Source organism: Mesoplodon mirus, assembly GCF_964341445.2.
Source record: "Mesoplodon mirus genome assembly, chromosome: 1".
In the NCBI taxonomy this organism is placed as follows: domain Eukaryota; kingdom Metazoa; phylum Chordata; class Mammalia; order Artiodactyla; family Ziphiidae; genus Mesoplodon; species Mesoplodon mirus.
In genome coordinates, this window is record NC_138976.1 from 74,431,926 (window position 1) to 74,444,559 (window position 12,634).

Genomic DNA, 12,634 nt, shown 5'->3' on the forward strand with positions numbered 1-12,634 from the left:
GGACCTAAGATTCAGTCACTGCTGCAATGATTCAGTCATGAAGAGCGTCCCCAGGATTAAAAAGCACAAGGATGTGGTGCCTTTTGGAAACTCTGCAGGCAGGAAGGAAGCTTTTTAGTGAGTGGCTGATTTTCTGGATAATTTTCATCCCTATTGATGGTGTGGGGTTCCTGGAAAAATACAGGATATGGCATCAGGAAGACTGGGGTTTGAATTCCAACCCTGCCACTTAGGGACCCTGGGCAAATTACTTAATCTCTTCGTTCTTCAAAGTAATAGTTTTCTTGCCCACATCTTCCCCTTCAGCTCAATTCAGAACTTACATTTCTAATTATGACTTTATATTCTGGCAAGAGAAAGCCACTTTGGGAGGCCATTTTCCAAAAATGACCCAGGTCCCTAGTCAATCAGCAATTACTAAACTGACCAAGGTTTCAACAGCAAACGGCTCTTTAGAAAGAACACTAATGAAGGAATTACTTAATAAGCTAATGAGTGTATGAGTAAAGGAAAGAATATGGACAGATGAGAGAAGCACAGGAAAAAGAAAAAGGATATAGAGGCATTTTCTGGGTCTTCTCAAGAGAGATTCTTAAATGGAGAAGGTCAATTGCCTGTGGCTTCTGAAGCCATAAATTGTGGTCCACTTCTAATCTGAAACACCCTTTAAAGGCCATTGCAAATATGATTTTCTGCCACTGAAGTGGCTGGGGTAACCTGGGGAAATCACACTTTTGTAGTGCATGTGAAGGAAACTAGTGACACTGATAAGGGACGAATGAATGGCAGGTTCTTAGCCAATGAGCTGGGCCTACCAAAGACCTGGTTTTTCAGAACAAGCTTCTCTAACCCTTAGTGACCACCTGAGAAGGCCACCCTTAAGCCCTAAAGCATGGCTCCCAACTGCCTTGTGTTAGGAGAATCTTCTGATGCTCACCCCTCATGATTGTGAAGAGAAGGTCCCCATGATATCACTGACGTCATCACTCACCTCCACACACATATACGAGCACTCATTTATTCTCTGACTTAGGGACTATCAGAGTTAGAAGAGCTCTCAGCGAGCATCTGACCCAGCATCTTTATGTTAGAGGAAGAACTGGAGGGCTGAATTGACAACTTACTTTTGCTTTCTCATTCTGTCCCTGACGGGCAGGATCCAGCTTTATTCTTGCCCTTATACATCACCCTGACTTCTCAGATGGCCACGAGGAGCCAACATCATGGATAATTAGGATGTAAATGCCAAAGTTAGGTGGAACCCAAGGTTTCTCTTGGCTTACTCATTTATTCCTATTCCTTTGAGGAAGGCTATCTATTAATGCTCTTTAATGCCTGCTTTCTCATCTCCTAAACTCAGATTAAGAGGAAAATAATGAAGACCTGGCTGGTCGGTATTTATAAAGAGCTTTCACACACAGCATGGGTTTGGATCTTCATAAGGACACTGTGGGATAGGTAAGACATGTAGATTTCCATTTTACAGGCAGATACAGTTCCAGAGAGGCTACACTTAGACATGTCATTTTCAATACCATGTGAATCATCTGTTGCTGTTCCTTGCTTTCTTGTCTATCTGTGGAAACCCACTGAGTCACCAAGAAGCAATCTGAAAGTCTTCTTTTTTTACCTTTCCTTAAACTTATGTAGAGCTAGCCAGCCCCCTGCTTTCTTTCTGTTATCACAAAACCGGTAGCATCTCCCAAATAAAAAACGTACCCCTAGGTCATATTGCTTGTACATCACACATACTTTTGACTGGCATTGGCTATCATAAATCCTTTCTCAGATAATATAAGATGGATAAAAGTAAAAAATAATAGGTAACTTGAATGTAAAAGCAACTGCCTTCTATGTTTGTTCCCATCACATTCATGAAGTCCACCAAAAAATACTGTAATTAAGTGATGTTGACAAAACAAAACAAAAAGTATTGGACTGCAATTTACTACCTCTTACTCATATTTATATAGCACTTCAAAGGAATACTTTTTTTTTTCTCCTCCATTACTCCCATTTTATAGGTGAGGAAATAGAGCTTCAGTGAGTTTAGGTGAAATGGATTTCCTGTGTCTACCTATCAGCACTTTGCACAGGTGTCCCACAAGTATTTGCTGAATTGAAGAGCATTCACTTCTGTATCTCTTTTTGTACTTAATATTCAAATTAATGGTTGAGCCAATTTTTGTTTTCTGGGAGAAGTGCACACCATGGAAACGTGCCTCTGGGAATGCAAATAGCCCACACGCTGTATTAGGCAACGATAACCAAATGGAGGTTTGCACAGATGTAATTAAGAATAGAAAATACAAACCTATGTGCAGAACCATGATTTATGGTCATATTCACCTGCCTTGAAAGCTCATATTAGATTGCTCCTCGTTTGATTACCAAGCTGGTGTTTCAAGGCAAAGCATATGCTTGTGGGCTCCCAGGTTTGCTGGGCTTATGAATTAGCTAATAACTTTGAAACGAACCTTCTAAGGGAGGACTGGTTTATGCCTCAGCAATGCAAACATGTGCAAGTGAAAATATATGCATCTCAACTGGTTATTTTTGTAGGTAGGACAAATGTGTAAAAATATGTTTCCTAGAAAAAAATTCTGGTTTTGACTGTTTGCCAAACGTTACACAAGTAATTAGTGATGTTGTTAAGTGCTCAGCAGCTCTTCTGAGACTTCTTTTTTGGCATCAAATATATGCTCATTCTCCAATGAATAGGCACATTGGATATTTTAAAATATTCATAGAACAAAGCTGCTGGTTTGACTTATAAACGGGCAGCTGCCGTTTAGTTTAGTCCCTCTCATTTATCCTTTTCAGGTTCTTGAGAACCTGAAAAGGGACAGATGAGTTTTTTTCAGAACGTTAGCTTAACTTTTCCAAATTGTAAGTGAAATATCCTAAAGCAGTTGTGTTGTCTACACTCCCATCTTTACCTTGCACTCAATTCTCTCTAGTGTATTTAGAGGGTAAAATTTGCAATGCAAAACCAGAAAGCATAAATCAAAGTTTCTTCAATTCCACTTTCCAGATTCAATGGAGGTTGTTAATATGAATAAACTAGTGTCCCAACAGTAAACCTTGGGTCTTATTACCACCATATAAATTCGGAATGTTTGTCAATATTATTTGCTGCCTTCATCAAAATGCAGCAGCTGTAGGATATCAGTAAAGAAAAATCCCCTCCTATGCGTAGACCTGCTGTGGTCAGTGTCATCCTAGGGCAACACATGAGCTGTTCTGTCCAGCTGGAGCTCCTCACCAAGGTCTTTCCCCCTAGAGGGGACCCTGGCCAGTAGAGGGCCTCGGAGGGGTCACCTTGAGGACCGTGTTGTGTTGGAGCCAAACAGCAGAACTGTGACTGATATCTCTCATACCAGGAAAGAAAAATTATGTTGGAGGAGGAAGAATCCTGCCCAAGGCAAAAATACCAACTTTGAGACAGTGTTGTAAGTCAAAACTTAGCACAGTTGTGAGGTTGTGATGGAGGCAAAAATCCAAAACGAGGGGAAGAGTATGTCAGAGGATCAGGAGGCAAGAATAAGGAGCCACCCAAATGGGAGGCAGCCTGGCTACACCCCAGGGCACAGCACTGTGGCAGAGCAAAAATGGGAAGAGTAGATCAGACACCTTCTGAAGAGAAGTGAGATCCCCCCATTTTATACATCTAGAATCTGAGTTAGCACAACGTCCACCCAGCCTACCAAAGGTTCTAGAAAGAGCAAGTCAGGCTTCACACTTTCATTGTGCAGACTCCCAACTCCTGATTCTGGATGGAAAGACATTTCATGGACCCTGCTCAACACTGCCGACCTCTAAGAAGGCTGGGAAAATAAGAAGACACAGAGTTACCAACGGGAAGGGGTAAAGGGTGTTAGCAGATGAGACTGGATAACATATAAGATGAGACATCTACCATTAGAAAATAAATAATGCTTATATCGATGAGAATCAAAAAACGTGTGTGATCTCAAAGAAAACTCTTCACATCAGAATCTAAAAAAAAATATAGCCATGCAAATAAGAGCCCATTATTTCCCCCTCTGCACAGAATGACTGGCTTTGAGTTTTAACATGGGAGGAAAAGCCAGATGGCGGCAGACAGGCTTATTATAGAAAGTCCACTTGCATTGAAGTTTTCTCAGCACTTGCTGTCGTTGCTGAGTGAGGTTTTGTTTTGTTTCCTTCTTAAGTGAAGGGCAGGCAAGTACCAAAATTTGTATAAAGTCTGCAACCTTTTCATGAAAATGTTCTATTCAATACCTCCTATATATGATATATGATGCCACCACAGGAAAACTAGTGCTGCTACAGACGTTAATCATAATTATGAAAAATTTTAATTTAAATGTAGGTCTGAACACACAAAATACAGTGCATGGCCATCTGTTAGTTTTCCATCTGGGCTCATTTGCAAAATACATTCTGTTTCACTCCCCCCTTCCCCCTCTATTTATAATCTTCCCTGGAAAACAAATATGGCTAATCTATGGCATGCCAGAGCTGAAGTTAGCTATTTACAAGTGGCTTTTAATAGACATGGCTACACAGTTGAAAGCAGTAACAGAAACTTCTTCAAGTTCTTTTTTTTTTTTTTTTGGTGGTGGGGTGAGAGACCTTCTCAGACGTTTGTCAATAGACTTTTCCTTTGAGAGTCCCCCATCCTTGTGTAAAAATAGTTTTTTACAGTTTATTTGTAAAGAGTAATGAAAATGGAATATTGTTCCACTTCTCTCTTGGTATGATGATAAGAATAATATCTAAAATTTTAGAGCTGTCATAGCAGCATTACTCCTAATTGCCAAAAAGTGGAAATACAAATGTCCATCAATGGATGCATGGATAAATAAAATGTGGTATATCCATAAATTTAATATGATTCAGCCACAAAAATGAAGTACTGATACATGCTACAGCAGGGATAAACCTTGCAAACATTATGTTAAGTGAAAGGAGACTGACAAAAAAGTCCACATGTTGTTTGATCACGTTTATATAAAATGCCCAAAGCAGGTACATCTATAGAGACCGAAAATATATTAGCAGTTGCCTATGGCTGGAGAGTGGGGTTGGGGAAGATGAGGAGCGACTGCTAATAGTTCGCTTTTAGGGTCGATAAAAATATTCTAGAATTAGATGATAAAAGTTGCACAATTCTGTGAATACATTAAAAAATATTGAATTATATGCTTTAAACAAGTAAACTTTATGAAGTATGTAAATTATATCTCAATAAAGGTATTGAAAAAAACTGTAGGGCAAGACAGAGATGTAGAAATCATTTAGCCCATTTTTCACGTTTTAAAGATGGCGCAGTGAGGTTCTGGAGGGTAAAGAAGATTAGTATCCAGCTGGCCGGTGTTGAGGTTTCTAGACTTCCACTCAAGGGTTCTCGCTGATGTGTAATGCTGAATGATGACACTAATAAATTCACCTAGTGGCATAAAGAGAGTAGATTGATGAAGGAGAGATTTAAATGGAAAGATGAATCAGAAAGCTACTGCGGTGATTCCAAATAAGGTTCAGGAAAGCCTTTAAAGATGGCAGCGGTAGTAAGAATAGAGCAGTTTATTTGGATACGGTAGATCTTTTGGAGATAAGTTCTTTGTGACTTTGTATCTGACTGGCTATGAGGGGAAACAGAGGGGAAAGAATCATAGATGAATACGATGGTTGTGATCAAGAAGCCTGCAAAAAGTAGAAGTTGGAAAAGAAAGAAGATGGGTTTAATTCTTAATATGAGCTGAAGTCATTCACAGAACACAGAGTGCAGACACTCAAGAGGAAGGTGGATGGCAGAACTCAAATTTTCTTGAAAAGCTTAGGGCTAGAGACAAAAAAGGGACTTAACTGGTGGGCAGGGGCAATGAAAGCACTGAAAGGGTATAGGTGCTGCTGGGGTAATAAGGAGCAAAGCAGAGACTGAGGATGCAGCACTGGGTCCCCTACATGTAAGGGCAGAGAGAAAAAAAAGAGAAAGGGGGAAGGAAAGCAAAAGAAAGATTCCAAAAGAAAGGTGGGACACCAGGACAGGTCAGCAAAAACAAGAGAGTGGATCTAATGTAAGCCAGCCAAAGGCTGGTGGATGGACCTTGGACTTTAACATTTGAGGCTTCATCCTTTGGTGGAGCTTTTAGTCTATGTAGGCAGCAAGTGGGAAATAAATTCAGGAACTTGAATCAAACAAAAGCTCTGACTCTGGAGATAGGCAAGATGAGGAAAAATCTACAAGAATCAAACTGATGAGATGAGAAAAAGAAGTGAATGGCATTAAAATATGAACAAAAAAAGCTGGAAATTTTGAGAACAAGGCTATCATGGAAAAATATGTTGTAACAAGGAAAATATAGTTCCCAGAAGATCTGCTATCACAATGAGAGTGAAAATATACAAGTAGGCTTTTTCTGAATTTCTGCCATAGTGGAGTGTGGGCACAGTAGTATTGCTCTGGCTTCAGTGCATTAGTAGATTTCTCTCATGTTCAGGAGGTTAACCAAATTCTGTAGTTCCCAGTCCTAAGAAGTTTAGGTTGAGAATAAGGGCAAAGACCTCTGAAAATAAAATCCAGCTGCACAGATTCTCACTAGGAAATCATAAAACCAGGAGTCACTAGGGGCTGCCACCTCTAGGACACTGTTATTTAAAAAAAAACATGTGTTGAGCATTTATTTGTTTACCAGACCCATGGTTAGGTCCTAGGAATTCAGAGAAAAGAAGGAAGTCCCAGCCTGCCCTTAAGGAGTTCACAGTTAAGTCGCAGACAGGCAGATCAGCTGTCTCCAAATCATATGCTAAATGCTATGACAGGGCACGGGTATGAAGAGACAGGCGTGCCCAGCCCTGAGAGGAACTGGCAAAGTGGGGTGGAGGAGGGTTTGCACAGAGAAGTCTATGCCTGGACTGAATCTGGAGGGATAAATAGCAACTTCTTTAGGCAGACTAGAGGTGGAATGGGCACGCGGACTATTTCTCCTGGTGGGCAGAGAACCAGTAAGGACCTGTGGTGTGAGCAAGCATGCACATTTGGCAAATGACAAGCAAGTGGTTACGGCTGAAGTGCCGTAAGTTTCTGAGAAGCAGCAGAAACTTTCCTGCTGTCATTTGCAGGAACCACATCATAGAATATCATCCTTCATCCCATCTGACTCTGCCTTAATATAACCCCAAACAGACACTGGGACAAGGACTTGGGTGAAGCTAGTTTATGAAGCACAAAGGAGAGAAGAGAGAAAAGTCAATAAACACTGAGTTACCAACGGGCTTATGGCTCAATCCCTCTGGAATCTCCTGGGAAAGTGAAGAGGATGGTTCAGAATCACCACGTCAGAGGACAGGGGTGGGGTATTTACTTACCATTTCCATCTCCTCTGGGCTGAGGCTTACTCTGGGGGTGTCAGGTCCCCCACCAGACACATACACACTTTTACATTTTTAGGTTGAACCTGCTGCCTGTTTGCCCACACTCCTCTCAGGCAGAGAAGCAGAGAGAACAGGAAGCTGAAGTGGGGATTTGTCTGTGTATAAAGAAACTGTCTCCCACAGGTGTGGGTGAACGCAGAAGGGTCAAAGGCATATGGGGCAGAATATGGATGGTGTCTGCTAAACAACCCAAAGCAGGCTACTTGTCCCCTCCTTCCATCTGTATCTACGTCATGTCCATCTCCACAGCGTGGCTCAGGACACTCCTCCTCAAGCCTAAACGTTTAACACCCTGAAGCCAGACGTTTGAAGCCTGCCTCATGGCTCAGTCAGAGTACTTCCCTGTGTCCACAGCATATGTATAGCTCTTACCACGCACTGCCTGTTGTCTTTGCAGTCTCTGAACACTCCATCCTACTTAAATTGTTGGTACCCAAAGGGCAAGGATTGTTCTTACTGCTTTTGTATTACCCACGGTGCCTAGAACGTATCAGTACTGATTGTTCTTCAGGCAAAGGAAACTATTCTTTGGAAAACCAAGCCATTCTAGTAATTCAGCCAATCCAACAATACCTCAAAAAGAATATTCCTTGTAAATTGGTGCAGCCACTATGGAAAACAGTATGCAGGTTCCTAAAAATAGAGTTGCCATATGATCCAGCAATCCCACTCCTGGGCATATATCCAGACAAAACTCTAATTCAAAAAGATACATGCACCCCTACGTTCACAACAACACTATTCACAATAGCCAAGACATGGAAACAACCTAAATGTCCATCAACAGATGAATGGATAAAGAAGATGTGGTATGTATGTGTATATGTATATGTGTATATATATATATATATATATATATATATATATATATACACACACATATACACACACATGCACACACACACATTGGAATACTACTCAGCCATTAAAAAGAATGAAATACTGCCATTTGAAGCAGCATGGATGGACCTAGAGATTATCATACTCAGTGAAGTAAGTCAGAGGGAGAAAGACAAATACCATATGATATCACTTACAAATACCATATGGAATCTAAAAACATGACACAAATGAACTTATCTATGAAACAGAAACATACAGACATAGAAAACAGACTTAGGGTTACCAAAGGGGCAAGGGGATCTCAGAGGGATAAATTAGGTGTTTGGGATTAGCAGATGCAAACTATTATATAGAATGGATAAAGAACAAGGTCCTACTGTATAGCACAGGGAACTACATTCAATATCCTGTAATAAACCATAATGGAAAATAATATAAAGAAGAATATATATATGTGTATGAATAACTGAATCACTTTGTTGTACAGCAGAAATTAATACAACATTGTAAAACAATATACTTCAATAAAATAAATTTTAAAAATAAGAATAAAAAGCATATTCTTAATACTGAGGCAATAAACCAAGCCCTCTTTGAGGGGAAGAAATGTGTTGTACTCTAATGTAAACCACATTAGCCTAATACAGAGTTTTGACTTCTTGATAGCCTTCTGTCAAAAATTAATGAACTGGTAGGAGTCAGAAAGTAGTTATATATTTGAAACCAAACTGAAGAATCAGAGCAGATGCAACACAGAAAAGGGAGATAGCACACTGGCTTTAAATGCATATAACAGAAAACACTGATGCCTGCTTCCTCACATTTATTTAAAAATTTTTTGCCCTTGCACCACCTTAATTTTGGATACTGCCCATCCCTATGGGTGTTGTGAAGACTTGCACATTTGTGAAAAAATCTTTATTTTGATACATATTTTCTGACAGTTCAAATAGCATGGAAATCCTGAGCCTTGGGAAGTCTGGGTCTCATTTTTATATTTATCCAGTGAACATGCTGTTTCTCACTAAAGTAAGTTGAACTATATGGGCCAGTTTCTTTTGTCAGCTTCTTGTAAGCTTTGAACTGGAAAAAGAAATACACAGCAGGATAATCTAGCCCTTTGAAATTTGGGACAACAAGGAAAGATGCACTGTGGTATTGATTTATAATAGGCTTTGTTCACACGACTTCAATCTGTAATATGATGAGGATTCTTATGGATTAAGATGTCCAGTGGTTATAAATGAAAAGCTGTTCTCTCTTTTGGAAGGGAGGGGTGCTGAGGTGATGTATGTAATTTCCAGTTATTTCTTTTGTGGGACTTTTGGCATTTGAAAACAAGTGTGTCCTTTCATTATTGGCACAAAAGGCAGTGTACAAGGACATGTCGATTTAGAAGTTATACATCACAGGGTTTTTCTCTCTTAGAGTTGAAGAAACTGAAGGAGCCACTCTCGTAGGCTTTTAAAACTGATACTCACTGTCTATCAAGTTCTCACAATATGCTGGGCAAGGTCCTAGTGCTTTACGACTGTACATGCATCACCTCATTTCATCCTCACCAGGCCTCTAGAAGTTGTGCACCCACTGGTCTGTTTTAGAGATGAGCAAACTGAGGCTCAGAGAGGCAAGGCGACCTGGCCAAGGCTCAGAGCGAGTAGAGAGTGGGACTGAGATAAGGGGTGAGATCTGTTATCTCCAAAGGCCAGGTACGAAACAAAGATGCTTCATCCATAGCATCTTCACTGGCCAGACTGGGTGAGTCACCTGCTGCATATTTCTTACTGGTGTAAAAGAGGTGATCCAGATCATTCCTTTCAGAAGAAATTATTTAAACTATTTTGACTTTTAAACTTAACCTCTTTTCAGAGGGCTTAATTCTAAACACTCACTTATTCTGGCTCCATATAGGTGTCCCTAGAAATCACTGAGATGGCCTTTTTCTTTGGTTTCCCCCAATTAGGCATGTAATCACAGTTAGGATTGCTAGAGTCTCAGTGTTATGTAATTCCAAATTATTTTTATGTACTGATAATTTTGTGGGTGTAATTAATTCTTTTCTACTATAAATCATAAACCTAACCTATTTAAGTCTTGGTATCTGTCTATAACAAAATACATTAAATTCCACTCCTGGGTATGTATCTGAAAAAAACAAAAACACTAATTCAAAAAGATACATGCACCCCAATGTTCACAGCAGCATTATTTACAACTGCCAATACATGGAAGCAACCTAAGTGTCCATCAACAGATAATGGATAAAGAAGATGTGGTACACACACACACACACACACACACACACACACACACACACACTGGAATACTACTCAGCCATTAAAAATGAAATATTGCCATTTGCAACAACATGGATGGACTTGGAGGATGCTATGCTGAGTGAAATAAGTCAGACAGAGAAAGACATAATACTGTATAATATCACATGTGGAATCTAAAAAATACAACAAACTAGTGAATATAGCAAAAAGCAGCAGACTCACTGATACAGAGAACTAGTGGTTACCAGTGTGCACGGAGAGGAAAAAGGGGAGGGACAACATAGTGGTATGTGATTAAGAGGTACAAACTATTAATATTATGTATAAAATAAGTTACAAGGATATGTTGGGCAATATGGGGAATATAGCCAATATTTTATAATAACTATAAATGGTGTATAACCTTTAAAAACTGTGAACACAATATTGTACACCTGTAACATATATAATATTGTACTTTGACTATACTTCAATAAAAAAAATTTAAAAACAAACAAACAAAAAAAGAAAGCAGTCTGGCTATGTTACTCCCCTGTTTATATTCCTTTCAGTATATCTTATTGCTTCAGTTTCCATTTCCTAGGTTTCCTGTGGGGTTGAGTACATTATGTTTAGTAGTCATTTACATTTCTTCCAGAGTCAGTTAGGAGCTCAGCCGAACTACAGAGCCTGAAGGAGTTTTAGAATGGAGTGTGGGTCCTACCCCTTCCTCCCATAATTTTATAGATACCCGGATGAGGATGTCATAAAGGGATTAAGGAAGAGGGGAACAGAACAAAATTGTCTCTCAGGTCCAATTCCCTCTCTCTCCCACAGAGCATTAGGCCCTCCTTCATTACGGCTTGAATCACGTTCCTCTAAAACATGTGGGAGTTATCAAGTATCTATGAATGTGACCTTATTTGAAAGATGGTCAAGTAAGATGAGGTCGTAAGGTTGGGTCATAGTTCAATATGATGGTTTCATTATAAAAACAGGAAATTTGGACACAGAGACAGAGATACAGGGAGAGCACCATGTGAAGATTGGAGTTTTGTTGACACAAGCCGATGAATTGCAAAGATTTCCAGCAAAACCAGAAGATAGGAGAGAAGCACGGAACAGGTTTTCCTTCACATCCTTAGAAGCAATCAACCCTGCTAATACCTTGATTTTGGCTGTCTAGCCTCCAAAACTGTGAGACAATAAATCTCTGTGGTTTAAGCCATTTGTGGTCCTTCATTATGGCAGACCTAGCAAACTAATACATATTTTATCCCAGGGCTAGACTTGCTCCTTAGTCCCTACCCTCCTCTTTTCCTCATAGACAGGTCAATTTTCTTAGTGGCTGCTTCAGTTTATTTTAACCAGAACCTTTTCCCATAGTCATTCTACCTGGACAGACTCAAGCCTGAAGCATAGAGGGACATCAGACAGGTACCAAGCCCTCTGTCTAGAATGATACCATGTGCCGAGAGTAAAAAATACGGCATCATCTCGCCCTTTTTAATGAAACACTAGTATTGGGGCTCTACAAACCAAATATCAGAAGAATGGCAATGTCATGATTTTGCTCTGGTATTTCAATTAGTCATTCCAATTTTCTCCAGTATGCCATTTCTTCTTTTAATTAGGTATGCCATTTTAGGGAATCTAAAACTTCTAGGAAGAAAGGAGCCAATTTATAGGGAATGCTGTATGTGGGAATACTCATTCAATATTTAAATACAGGAAGATATGAAAGCATGATGAAGTTTCCCCCAAAGGCTCTGTGAATGTGCTTCTTACTGTATCTATTGGATGTGAGTGCACAGATGAGCTTGCAGCTGGAGCTCTCAGAATCCCTGTGGGCGGGTGATCCTTGCTTTGTGGACCTGCGCTCCCTTTGTCCTCCCTTTGACTTTCAAAGATAACTTATTAATGTTAATTATTCAGAAGGAAAGTTTTGTTACAGTTTGTTTTAGCATTCCTCCAACTTTAAACTGTACTTTTAAAATTATCTGTAAATAAAAATAACTATAATTTTACTCTCTCCTATTAGGTTTTCTTTAACATTTGGAAATGTCTAAATGAAAAGATTCTGGGAAGAGTCATGGCTAGTGGAATGGGGA